Here is a 13,925-nt window from a genome sequence, read left to right on the forward strand (position 1 = left end):
CCCTGGATAGGGCCTGCATTTAAGGCCTGTTTGACATGTACGATAGAATGATTCACGTGGGTTCATGATAGAGTTTGTTAAATATTGCACTATTCTGAAGATAGACGGTAACAACTATCTATATTTTATATGCTGTGTTTATCTTGCTTAACTACTGAATTATATTGTGCTTGACATGGAATAAATACTTCTGGATTTTATATACGTAATTAAAAACCTTAATTACATTTAATAGGGCCTTTTCATAATAACCTTTCAGTTTAACGTCCCACGATTATGCCCTTTAGGATAAGGGAGACGATGACTAAGGCGAGTGAATAACCATGGAAGAATTGGTGAAATGATAGTGTGGAAGGAAACGGGAATATCTCGAGAAAACTCACAGACACAATATTGTCCATCACCAACTTACTTGAGCGGGAATCAAACCAGGGACCCCACATACCAGAGGCAGGCGTCTACTACTGAGTCACCGTGCCTCCTTGTCATAATAAATAACAGAGAAATATGTTCATGTTCAACATTGTCATTGTCCATTTTCAAACAGAGGCAGGAAGGGAGCGGCAGTTGTTGACCATTAAGAATTGACGTTTTGTATTGTAAATTGATGTAATAAAGATACGATTTGGTAGGTGACTTAGTTTTTTATTGTTAATGGTCAAACATCACTCTTTCAGCCTAGAATCTTACAATATAACCTGAAACCAATAACTGATCTACGAAAACTTTTCGATATTGAGTTCCTTCTGTTGGGATAATTTATTTGATCCAGAGACCCTCCAATGCCTATCTCGTGACCTTTCGATCTACAATTATTAAATCGTGACCTTGAGTAGAGCACCAAATTTAGGGCCAACTGCACACAGAAACAGAGCCACGCGAAAGTGCTACAAGTCGTAGATGAGAAAACAGAAGTACTGTAGGAATAGAAGATGGTTGGACATGATAGGGAAGAGAAAAGATAATCGGCCATCTGATTAGACACAACAGCTTCATAACAAATATTATGAAAGTTAGAATATTGGTAAAGAAGTATAGAGGACGACCAAAATTTTCATGGAAAGAATGTATGGAATGGAGAAGTCCTCTGCACATCGCCAACCTCAAACGTTAGAAAATCTAATCTTGAGAGGTAGAAATTCCTATTTTGCTCTTGAATTTCCCACGCTGTGCTAACTTAATTATAAAGATTCAAAACTTATAAAATATGAAAATTGAAACTACTGTATGCCACTCACTGTCTTCAATATATGAGTGAAATATTCGTAAACTCCGACCTTCTATGTCCATCAAATAGTTTATGAATAAGCAGCTTTCTTAACTGAAAGAAATAATTGAAAATGTTGACGAAAACAAGAGTACATGTTGTCAGAACGTCATATTTTAAACGCTCCTTTCTACGGTAGTCTTCTACGGAACGTAACGAAACTACATAATTATCATTCTCGAAATGAAATGAAATGATATCTTTAAGTTTTACGTCCCGCGGTTATGCCAGGTAGGCTAAAGGAGACGATGATGATTAGAAATGAGTGAAATGGTGGAATGAAGAAAGTGGGAGGAACGGGAGAACTCCGAGAAAACCCACGCACACGGTGTTTGTCCATCACAAAGTTCACTTGGTGCGAGCTGGGATAAAACCAGGAACCGCCAAGCATCAGAGGTAAACGCTCTACCACTGAGCCACCGCGGCCTCCCACCATTCTCGAGTTATTACGTGTCGAGAGTTTTGGACATTGGTTGTTTTTCGTTTGATACGTTCTTTCTTTCTTCTTTTTCGTTAAATAGCTGATTATAATTTACATTCCTTGACACTCGTTTCTTGAGATCCTCAAGTTTACAGTAACAAAATCTAATAATTAGCACTGATTCCACGCCTATTGAAAACTAATTAGCCTACTTCCCGCAAATTATGAAATTTTTCTTGGCGTTGATGAAGTAAATGTATGAAAAATCCCACATATCCTGCTTATTTCTACTAAAATTCACTTTGTTCTTATATGAGAAATCAGTTGAAAAATCCCACAAAATGGGATTTTCCCATGGGTTGGCATCACTGACTGCAACACGAAAAATGTAGATACCAAGACAGGGACATCTATGATTAGCCTAGAGCACCAAAGAATCAATGAAAACGTTGCAAAATTTACAATTTTATGGCTAAATCTAAGCATTTCCACATGGCGTTTAGCGAGAAAAATGTAGTTTAGCTATTGGCTACAATTCTGAACAATTTTGCACTCAAAATAGCCATTTGTATTTAGCGGTACTTCAAAAACTTGAATTAAAACTTTTCTAAAATTATAAATAAAAGCAACAGGAAGTATGATTTAGAAATATTTCTTCTTGTAGCACTTACATTGCCACATCATAATCTATCATATTCTGCCTTACTAACACACTTTTATAGCAAATCGGATTCAGCACTAATCTGATTTTCTGTAGATAATTTTGGTTCATTATTTGTGGATGAAGATTTTGGGTGTGCCTTGATATATTCGGCTAGGACGGTATATTTATAGTGTTACAATAGATTAATAGAATCCATATTTGTTAAAACAACGTCAGTTGCTACGACTTCCGGTTTTAATATTAATTTTCATACAAAATAAACGGTATAAAAGAGGGAAAGACTTTTATGTGAATTAAACTTCTCAACAATATCTGTCATCTTCTACTTTATCACGCTATTGAAACCGGATGTGATAGTTGTACCACTTCCGGTTACAGTATTCAAACAAGAAATGATAATTGTACCACTTCTGGTTTCAATATTAAGTTCCATATTTCAGAAATCTATCTTAGCTTCAAATCGTGAAATGGAAGCCTACTTTTTATGATTATGTATTAAAGAACTAACTCTATGGCTAGAGGCACGAGTTTTTCGAAATGCGCGATAAAACGAAATGCGTCAGAATTAAGTAATTTTCAATTTCTTGACATTTTATGATATTCAAATTGAATTTTCATTTGTTGCCGTTGCGCGATAAAACGCGAAATTGGCAGTTTTGCGCGAAATTTCTAACAATACGCGATATAACGCGAAAGTTTAAAAATTAAGTTTTATTACTTTAAAAACGCTAATTTTCCGCTGACGGAACGTTAGAACGTACGAACTGTGCATTTTGGGTGATTAAAACATGACTATAGGGAACATATTGCCCGTTAGCTATCACCATCGCAGCTGGATGGGGAGTTCCGTAGTGATGATTGTTTGAAGTTTGTTGTAAATGCACTTACATATGTGTGGCTTCCAACAAGCAATGCCAATTGTGAGAGATTTTTTTTACAAGTATGGACTAATGATAAGTGACAAACATACAACAATGAAGGAGGAAAATGTGGAAACATGTAACATGCTTATGTTTAATGCTTAAATGTAACTTGTGCCTTCGTGTTTTCAGAAGACAGCAAAACTTTCCTACTCATAGTAAGTTTAATCACTGATTTTCCTCAGTTTGATTTTTTTAAAATATTGTTTTCTATAAATGAAATTAACATTGTCAAGTGAAATATTCAGTGCATTTTATTTTTAGGTAATTAATGGCTTATTTTTATAGTGATCTATGAATAAAAGGAATTATTGTAAAAATGTCAGATAATTCTTTTTCACAAGAGCTACAAAATGCGAAACTTTATTTGGAAAATGCGACAAAACGCGAAATATGAAAAACGAAATGAGAAATTTTCAAATTCTTAGTGCGGAAAACTCGTGCCCCTATCTATGGCCTATGGAACCCTTACGTTCAATGTCGCGTTTACGAAAGCCCTCCATTGACTTTTGTCCTTACCCAACTGCATCTTGTTTCTGTTTTGTATTCCTATTTCTGCGAGATCCATCTCAATATTCTTCTCTTATCTGTATCTAGGTCTTCCTAATGTTCGTTTTCCAATTGGATTTACAGCTAAAACTTTGAAAGCGTTCCAACTTTCTTTCATTCTGGCTACATGACCTGCATATCTGAACCTCTTAGACTTGATGACCTTACTGTTTGGTAAATGATTATATATTAAAAATTAAATCTGTTCTTGCACTGAAGAAGAGCTTGTGCTATTAGCAAATGTGTACCATTGAGTGACTTTGCTTTCTACACATTAAACTAGTTGAGTATAATAGTTTTTGATATTGAGTGATTCATGGTATATGTTATGATGCTTCAATACAGGAAAGTTGTTCCTGGTTTTTCTTGTTTTCTTTTAAAGAAAACTCAAAGGAAAGAAAAGAATATTTCCTGTTTGTTTTCTCTGTCTCCCTGTTCCATCTTCTTCTTTTCCTGGCATTACAACAGCCCTCTCTTCACTTCTTCCGAATGGGAAATCTCTCAAAGTTTCTCTCAAGGCATGAACCGAAAAGAATGTGAGAGAAAAGTAAAAGAAATCTTAGAAGAATAGAAAAGAATAAGAGAAGAGGGAGAGGATGTATCTGGCAGAAGCATGACTGCAAATAATTCAATTTTTCCTCTGCTTCAACTATCCTGAGAACACAGTCACCTGTTGTTTTGGATTTCGTTCGATTCTCGCTTTCTTTCCTTTTCTCCCTTCTCCTCCTCTTTTTCTTTTTACCTTTGTGTCTAGGAGAGAGGAGGGATTCTTTGTTGAGGTTGGTACTCACATAAGGACATTCGAAGTATTTCCTGTGTATACAATAGCATGCTAGATTTTCACTTTAAAAATAATACTTGGTTATAACGGTAAGATCTCTCAATTTAATGTTCAACGAAACTTTACTAAACAATACATGTTCTTAATTAAACAATATTATGACTATTTATATTTCAGTTGTTCGTTTGGGAAGTTGATGTAGAGAATTGGTCATCCATATATAACAAGTAATTTATTTTACAAGATTTGTTGCGTGATTTTACCTTAAAGCCGTAGAATGTGTTCGCTTCTGATCTAATGAGGTAATTGAGAGCTATGCAGAACCATAGTACACTGAGAGAATAGCGTTGGAATATGCCTAAGTTTATCTTTATTTTCCATTATACTATCTTATACTGTTCATTGGAAAGATATAGTTTTGTGGAGCATTGTTCCATAGTCGCTTCCAACATTGCATGTTCGTAGGATAAATTTTATACTTTTTTTTAGTAGTACCTCTATTAATGAGTGTGGAAATGTAAACGAATAGCTCAACTAACAAGCTCTATTTTGTTATTAATTCAATCTAGGCACACCTTCCGGTACGCCCACTATCGAAAGTTCTTTGATAATCTATGAATGCTAAACTCAGATTCATTTTCCGGGATGTAGTTTGTTCAGTAACTACTGTAACTATTATTTATTTATTTAACAATCACCAGATACAGCTCAGAGACCATTTTATGCTAGATATCTAAGAACTACAGTTACAATGGAGAGGATTTGGGAAGGTATTGTAGAGGGCCTGTTTAGCAGGTACCATCCCGGAATTTGCCGTATAAGACTGAGGAAAACCCTGGAAAACCCCAGTCAGAATGGCCGACAGAGGAAATCGAACCCGCGACCTCCCGAATGCTAAGCTAACACTCTACCACTTGAGCTACTTACGAACTGGTTCTTGCATCCTTTGCCGGTCCTGTAACATCCTTTTTTTCCCTTTAGAACTCTATTATTTTACAGATGAGAGTATATATTTTTGAGTTAGTGTTGATGTAATGTATTTATACATCGTAGGAAGTCATGTGATCGGCCTGTAATTATATTATTATTTACTTCTATTTTGTAAAATTAATAAGAACATGAAAAACTTAGGATGGTTTCCGTCTTAGTTTCTGGTTTGATGCGGAACTTCACAATTTTTAAGGATAATAATTACCATAGAACAGCAGTTTCTGACTATTTCTTATCCAGCCCTCGTCTCTGGAATAATAGCTACCTTTTGATTCCTGAAGGGAGAGCATTGAACGGAATATAGTGTTCTGGGCTTAAACGGTACTTCCACGTCTCATATGGCGACAGTACCGAAACAAATGCTGACCTTCAAGAAACCAACGAACCCAAACAATCGTCAAACAAAGAAATCAATCAATAAACCAACAAACAACTAAAACACAGTATTGAAAAGTTCTATTTATGTAGATATATGTAGAGCATAGGTGCAACTAAATTATACAAGGAAACGTTTCTATCATTACCGAATTTTACTGCAAAAATATTCTTGTTACAAATGGTGTAATTATAAAAAACACTCTAATATAAATAGTTCACTAATACTGGGTAAAGAGAGGTAATCCAAGGCCAGAGCAACGAATGGATGGATATCCACAGAGCTGCGAGCAAGCTAGGTGGAGTGTATTTAGGATCCCCAATGCCTCACGCAAGCACAGGGGGGATTTGAAACCCACAAAACTCCACGCAAGCTGGGTGGCTGAGATTAGCAGTTCCAGAGAGTTCCGAGCAAACTAAGGGGCAGAAAAGAAGGTTAAAAGAACCGAGCAAGCTAAAGGCTTTGGGTAGAGCTCCAAGCAAGCTAAAGCAGTGGAGGTGTCCAGCCAAAGAATGATAGTAGTTTCTGTGGCGTTGGTGTTCCTTCGTTATCACATGAGCAATGGTATCCCTGTTGTCTGCTACTGTAGTAATTCGTAGTAGGACAGACATTGATAATATTCATAAATATGAACATGTTGAACAGATCCATGGTCGGGATATTACAATATATATTTTTTCATTCCTTGTTAAATCGTATTTCAAAGATTGTATCTTCTATTTCGATAACTTATTTATACCGCATTTTACTATAAGACTCACTTTACTTTTTAAGCATTTTTTAAAAATAAAAAATACCGTATTATTTTCCCAGTTTTTCGCAGAGTTTACGGTCTGTATATTCTAGTCTCTGGTTCAGGGTTTCTAGTGGCGGGGAAAGAGCAAGCTTGTGAATCCCCGCAACTCATGTTCGTCGCATGCTGCACTGCTACTGCCAGTTGAATCCTATTCTGACAATAGATTTAGGTTTCCCGCGGCATTGTATTAATTTCGAGTATAAGATACACATGAATTTTGGAGGCAATTTTTCGAAGAAAAAAGTGCGTCCTATAGTCCGTAAAATACGGTACTTAATAATTATTATTACATAATAAAAAACTGTAAATAAATGTTTTAGAAACTTTGGGTGTACGAACTGTCCTGAAACCTTGGTAAGGTGGGAATAATACGATTTCAATTCTGGTTGTTTCTAACTCTTTATTCGCCTTCAACCTACACTCCAAGTACTACAGATACGGGAAAATCAGTAGATAGGTATACTAATAGTAACACCAACAGTGCAAATCTGTCTTCAACATTGACGGGCAAGACTTTTTTTTTTTTTTAAAAAAAACGATGTTCAAAATATATATGAAGTTGAAAAACAATGCTATAGAGGATCAGGGGAGCAGAGTTGTCTTCAACATTGGGAGGCGGCCAGATTTGAGGCTTATTCTGGGGGACGTCAATTAGATCTCACTTTCCTTTGTGGCAATCAGACACAAATCATCACATTTCTCCCCCCCCCTCAAAAATAAATTTCAAATCGGATTATTGGTGGGACAGTACCCCCAACTCCAAGATTGGAAGGGACATGTCCCCCTCAACCCCCGGGATTTACGCCAGTGAGCAACACTAGTGATATTTTGCAAATCTTAGCTTTTTTATAATCTGAGATGGGAGTTTGTTTACATCAGATCAATTTGAAATATTTTATGAATAATGAGAGAAACAGATGCCTCATGTTTGTAACAGATAATTCATACATATTAACCGTATTCTTCAATGTCAAGTAATAGGGTGGAGTAATATATGTCTATTCACATGATGTTTTATTACTGAAGTCTGCTATAATTGGGTATCCGTACTTTGAAATACTACGGATTTAATACCTTCCAACATATTTTATCTGCTACCGCTGTCTGTTGACTTCCTACGTCATTAAAACAGATGCAACCTGGTTGGTAACAAATGGCATCCGTTTCATCCCCAGAACCAATCCATTGTCTTTCCCCTCCATGTCATCTCCTTTAACAAATAGACATTGTTCACTTCGTTTGTTTGTATAATAGATAATAATTTCATTAATTAACACTGCTGTAGTTTGCAAATAACAAGATGTAGTTTAGCCATTGCGTACGAAGGGTGTAATGTACGTGTCTCCATATTTAATATGGCCTTTAGGCCTTTTTTTTCGGAGGATTTAAACAGGACACATAGTTTGGCCAATTATCAGACGTCCAGATAATTGCCACTTTTGCAGAGTTATGTCCATAATGGAAGAGTCGAGCTACACCTGGTCCAAAAAGGAATGCAGACAACGCCAAATTAACGATACATATAGGAGTACGTACATGCTTATCAATCCATACACAGAAGCAACCTCTTTCATCAAATACGATATATTTGCAATGTTTGATTCGGTTTTGGTATTTTGCTTAATCTGACGTACACAGTCCTTCTTGCTAAGTGTTATATATTTGCTTGTTATATTCTGCAGAAAAATAGAAAATCTATAAAGTATTCATAAATATAAATTTATAAATACATGGTATAATTGTTTTATTACGAAATATTTAATTACAATAAAAACGATATGTTTTGTTATGGCGTTATACAGGGTGTCATGGCCGTGCCGTGGGGGGGGGGGGCGACGGGGGCGACGGCCCCGGGCGCTGATTTTCCACGGCACGGCCCTGCAGGGTGTATCAAAAAAGACTTTACAATGTTAAAACCTCATACTGATTTATTTATTTAACAGCCATGTTTTTGGTGTCATTTTGTAGCAAAATACATCAAGTTTTTTTTTCCCTTCTCCTAAAGAGGTTCAATATACATAGTGCTAAATTAGCTACATTCAAGCAAGATAAAGTAATAGGCATTTGACCGAATTTATTGGTGATGCGCACACATCCCATTTGAAGTCGATTTCTTGTCAAACAAGCTGCAGCATGTCAGGTGTTACTTTTCAATTGCGAGGTAGATTCTAGCTCTGGGCTCTGGTAAGGGTGGAACAAACACGGCATTCTTTAACTAACTGATTCATACTAGCTTTGCTATATTCAATAACTTACACTAAAATACAAATGCTGAGCAACGTTAAAAAGCATTACGTATGTAAGCTAAGTGTGCTACAGTAACTTATGTAATAGTGTAAGTTACTTGATCATTCCCCTAAATAAGAATCAAGAAGCGTCAGGTAAGGTTAGGGGCCATGCAGTTGGCCCACCTCGGCCGATCCATTTACCTGAACCAGTAAAGGCAGCCATCTTTGCTCGAACTCCCTCCAACGCTTGTGGTGACTTGATTCTGAACTAATGTACTACGTAAGTCAAAACTCGATGTATTTTGCTACAAAATGACACCAAAACCATATCTGCAAGATAAATGAATAAATCAGTACGTATTTTCAAAGTTGTAAAGTACGTTTTGATACACCCTGTATATAAGTGACCATTAGGATATCATGAGCCTCTTAGTTCCAATAATGATTATTTATTTATTTATTTATTAGGCAAATAGCGTTTACAGCCACAAATGCACTTGGGTAGTAGGTATATGATATATGCAATACATATTCAGTACATGTAATACAACTCATACAATAATGTCATAGAATATATCAGATAATAAATAAATTATACATGCAATACATAATTATAATTTAATATTTTGTTTTCAAGTATTAATATCATTATAATTTAACATTATGTCTGCGACTATCATGTGTAGACATTGTAATTGGGCAGTAATGCCTGTTGTGTCGATAAATAAATAAAATAAAACTAGCTGAATCTGCGCTCTCTACACAGCGCATCACTCATATATGAGTATGAATCTCTTTGTCATTCCTCACATCTCTAAATGTCCCTTTACAGGAACAAATGAAAGACGTCTTGATAAAAAAAAAATAGTGTGCCGGTGCTGTGTCATCAGTTATAGCTCAGAATACGAAATAAATAAATGCAACCAAATGGGGATGGAACTGATGCACAACACGGTACTTAACTGTAAAATTGTGGTTGAATTTAAATAAAATTCAAATGATTCTAATTTGGAAGATGACTAGTTGGGGAAAAGGGTGAGAGAAAGAGAAAGGTTATGACTAAAAGATAAGGGATGAGCACTAGCCTGATAGATCCGACAGGGCTGGTGTCGTCCTGGTCATCTGGAATGATGAATATCTTTCTCTGGAAAAGTCTGGATTAGCTGGAGACAGTCAACATCTGGATCTTAATCCTGTTGAACTGCAAGGGGCGTCGATAATGCTTCTTTACGATAATGTCCTTCTACATCTTCATTCTACTAGACTGTAGGAGCCTGTTGAGTCTGCGGTGATAAACCAACAGAATGGTACTCTTTGACTTGTGGAGTCGGTGGTCCTCCAACGGTAGGATCCTCTTCTCTCTGATGATCCTGCACCTGTCCCAATCGTGTGTTGAATACCCCTTGTTGTTCTGTTCTTCGTGGTTTTGATCAATTCAAGAATGATGACCTAATCGGGAAGTATCAGGCTGTGCTCGAAGGTATGCGGAAAGGAAAGAAGGAAGCTAGTCGAGTTTATTTAACAAATGTGCATTTACAACATGTGTCTGAGAATGTACACTTCTAAACAAAGTTTTCTTTCAAATTTTTCAAAAGTTCATGTTTCTTTATATCAAATACACAATCACTTCATTTCCAATAGACAGATACTTCACAATAGGCAAGGGGTACCGTAAGGGGAGACTTTTTGGGATTATTTTTTCAATATCTCGCACCGTTTGCAAGATTGAGCTTATTTCCGGTTGGAGTTTCTAATTCATGTATGATCAGTTTTGCTTCTTCTTGCATGCAGTATGTAATAAGCAAATACATTACACACGCAATAAATTATAATGTTGTGATATATGGTGTTCATTGGGCAAACCTCTCCAAACAATAAAGATTCATCTTAGACTGGAGAAATGGTTATCCTTCGTTTTTCATTATCATTTAGCCATGGAACAAACGCTTGAAAGAGATACTACCCCGTATACAAATGTGTGGTGTTGGAACATATACCTCATAGGATGTGATGTTTCACTTTTTGAAAATTTCGCGCTTGCAGTGTACCCCTAAAAATGAAATAAAGAAATAACGGACATTTTTAAATATATATATATATATATATATATATATATATATATATAACTCTATGGCCTATGGAACCCGGAGGTTCAGTGCCGCGTTCACAAAAGCTCTCCACTGACTTCTATCCTTAGCTAATTGGATCCAGTTTCTACTTTGTATTCCTATCTCTGCGAGATCCATCTTAATATTATCCTCCCATCTGCGCCTAGGTCTTCCTAATGGTCGTTTTCCTATGGGTCTAGCAGTCAAGACTTTGAAAGCGTTTCTACTTTCTTCCATTCTAGCTACATGACCTGCCCACCTAAGTCTCCTAGACTTGACGACCCTAACAATGTTGGGTAAACCGTATAAACTATGTAGTTCCTCGTTATGAAGCTTCCGCCATTCCCCATTGTCGTTCCTCTTGGGTCCGAATATTCTTCTCAGGATCCTATTCTCAAATACTTTCAGTCTATGCTCTTCCCTCAGAGTAAGCGACCATGTTTCGCAACCATACAGAACAACAGGCATGATTATCGTTTTATATATTTTAAGCTTCAAATTCCTCGACAGAATTCGCGACGACAAGAGATTTTGAACCGAATAGTAACACGAATTCCCTGCTTTTAGTCGACATTTAATTTCTTCGTGAATATATATATTTAATTAGAACTGAACAATGTACACAAAATTCGCAATCGATCAATGAAAATGGCATCTTTCCAAAGCTTATGATTCCCGAGGATTCACTCTCGAAAAGATTGACCACAAACATATAAACGTCCATAAATAAGTAAGCTGCATATGCAGTTGAAATCATAAAATTTAACATTCCATAAACATAAAAATGATATTATACTGGGACAAAATGTGGCATGTCATAAATAGAAAAGGAGGGTTTACAGGAAAAAGTAATTCATATAATTAAACAAATCTCGTGTGAACTAAGATAAAAGAATAGCATGTACTATCTGATCATATAACTAAAAACAGTTAATCCTAGAAAAAGAAAAGACGAAAGGAAAATTATAATAAGAACGGGGTGGTTAAAATTCAGAACTAACAAACATTACAAAAAAAAAAAAAAAAAAAACTCAAATGGCTACACTTAAAATTAAATAGATAATACTAAAGGTTCTTTAATAACTTAATAAATTCTTAATAAGGTTCTTTAATAACTAAACTCTAACAAATTTAGTTTGGAAAATATCTAGAATAGAAAAAAAATATTTGCAGTGTCAGTGGTTTTATAAATACCTAGGTAGAGTAGCGTTTGTTTAGCTGGGGGCTCTGCAGCCAGACCACCGCGTTTCCTCAACCTACTCCCTCGTTTCTCTTATGTATCAGCCTTTCCATCAAGAGTGAATTCCATGCATTTGTTCTTAATATTTCCTGAATTTAGCCAGCTGGAAGCTTTTCCCTCAGACCCTCACATCTCTTAAACTCACAATTTTACCATTTTTTTTTATTTCAACTACCTAAGACAAGAGATTATATATTCCAATAAAACCTGAATTTAAATAGCATGGACATTTTCATTTCACTTTTAGACCCCATAAATACTAGAAAATATTCAGTTTTAGCAATTTTCCTATGGGTTACTCCCGGAAGGATACAATACTGCCAAATGTAATCATTGTAGCCCTACGGGAAGTTCCTTGTACTTTTTTTAATGGTGTAAAAGATTCCCATGTAAATAACATGGAAAAGCTTTCTCAGTTCCCCGTGAAACCACTCTAAGGTTGGAAATTTGTATTTTTAGTGAATTTGTTAAAATCATCGTATAGAAAACGTACAAGCATACCGAATTTCAAGTTTTTATTTTAGTTGCAAGTACCTAACATACGAGATTGTAAGTTCAAGAAAGGCCCAATTAAATAACATTGGGAATTTCTTCATGCCCCCTTTATACGTATATAGTTAGGATAGAATGATTTTGCAGTAGAATCTTTAGAGACAAAAGGAACAAAAATTCTAGTATTACTAGCTGCTATAATAATAATAATAATAATAATAATAATAATAATAATAATAATAATAATAATAATAATAATAATAATAATAATAATAATAATAATAATAATAATAATAATAATAATAATAGTGGCATTACTATTGTACTGTAATATACAAGATTTAGAAAATACATTTGTATCCAATATAAGTATAAAGTCGATTCCCGGCGGGAGCACATGTGTATAGATCCCACATTAAGCTGTAAGGTACAATTCTGATATAGCCTCGCTACCGAAAAGGACATGAAACTGAAATATGACTAACTAACTAACCAGACAGGATATAAAGTATAAAGCACCATAGCGTAAGAACTAACGAGGGAACCTATCCAAGTGCAACTCTGACTTCGAGTTGAGACTATGGTCGTTGGATACCTTGTCCCAAAAGAACATAACACGAAAAGTGATACATCCTCGATCGCAACCGTTGCAGAGATATAAGCGTGAAAAGTTAGAAATTGAGCTCCATACTATACATTACAAAGTCAGCTTCCGGGTCAGATTTTTCGGAAACGGTCAGGTAAGGAAACTCAGCGAATACATATCAAAGTAGTGTTGGGAGCCCACCACCTTTTGAATGAAAAAAATTTTGCCTCCGGGGCACTCGCAGGGTCCCAGGCGGGGTCCAACTCAAAATTGGCAAGAGCTCCTTCGTGGCTAAGTGGTTAGCGTACGCGCCTCGGGCATGGGAGACCCGGGTTCGATTCCCGGCGGGAGCTCATGTGGTTCGGATTCCACGTTAATCAGTAGGTCCACCTCTCATATAGCCTCGCTGCTGAACGGAACGCTAAACTAAACTCAACTCAACTCAACTCAAAATTGGCAAATGGAACCGGGGGGTCAAGTAGCATATTGTATGAAAGCTAGTGTTAA

At 36.0% G+C, this 13,925-nt stretch overlaps 1 protein-coding gene across 2 annotated transcripts in view; it reads left to right on the plus strand.

Moving 5' to 3' along the window:
- LOC145689831 (discoidin domain-containing receptor 2-like) overlaps positions 1–13,925 on the plus strand; it is a 1,126,884-nt gene that overhangs the window by 942,444 nt on the left and 170,515 nt on the right. The window lies entirely within an intron of this gene.

The sequence above is a fragment of the Thermobia domestica genome, chromosome 7 (genome assembly GCF_964235325.1).
Source record: "Thermobia domestica chromosome 7, izTheDome1.hap1.1, whole genome shotgun sequence".
NCBI lineage: Eukaryota > Metazoa > Arthropoda > Insecta > Zygentoma > Lepismatidae > Thermobia > Thermobia domestica.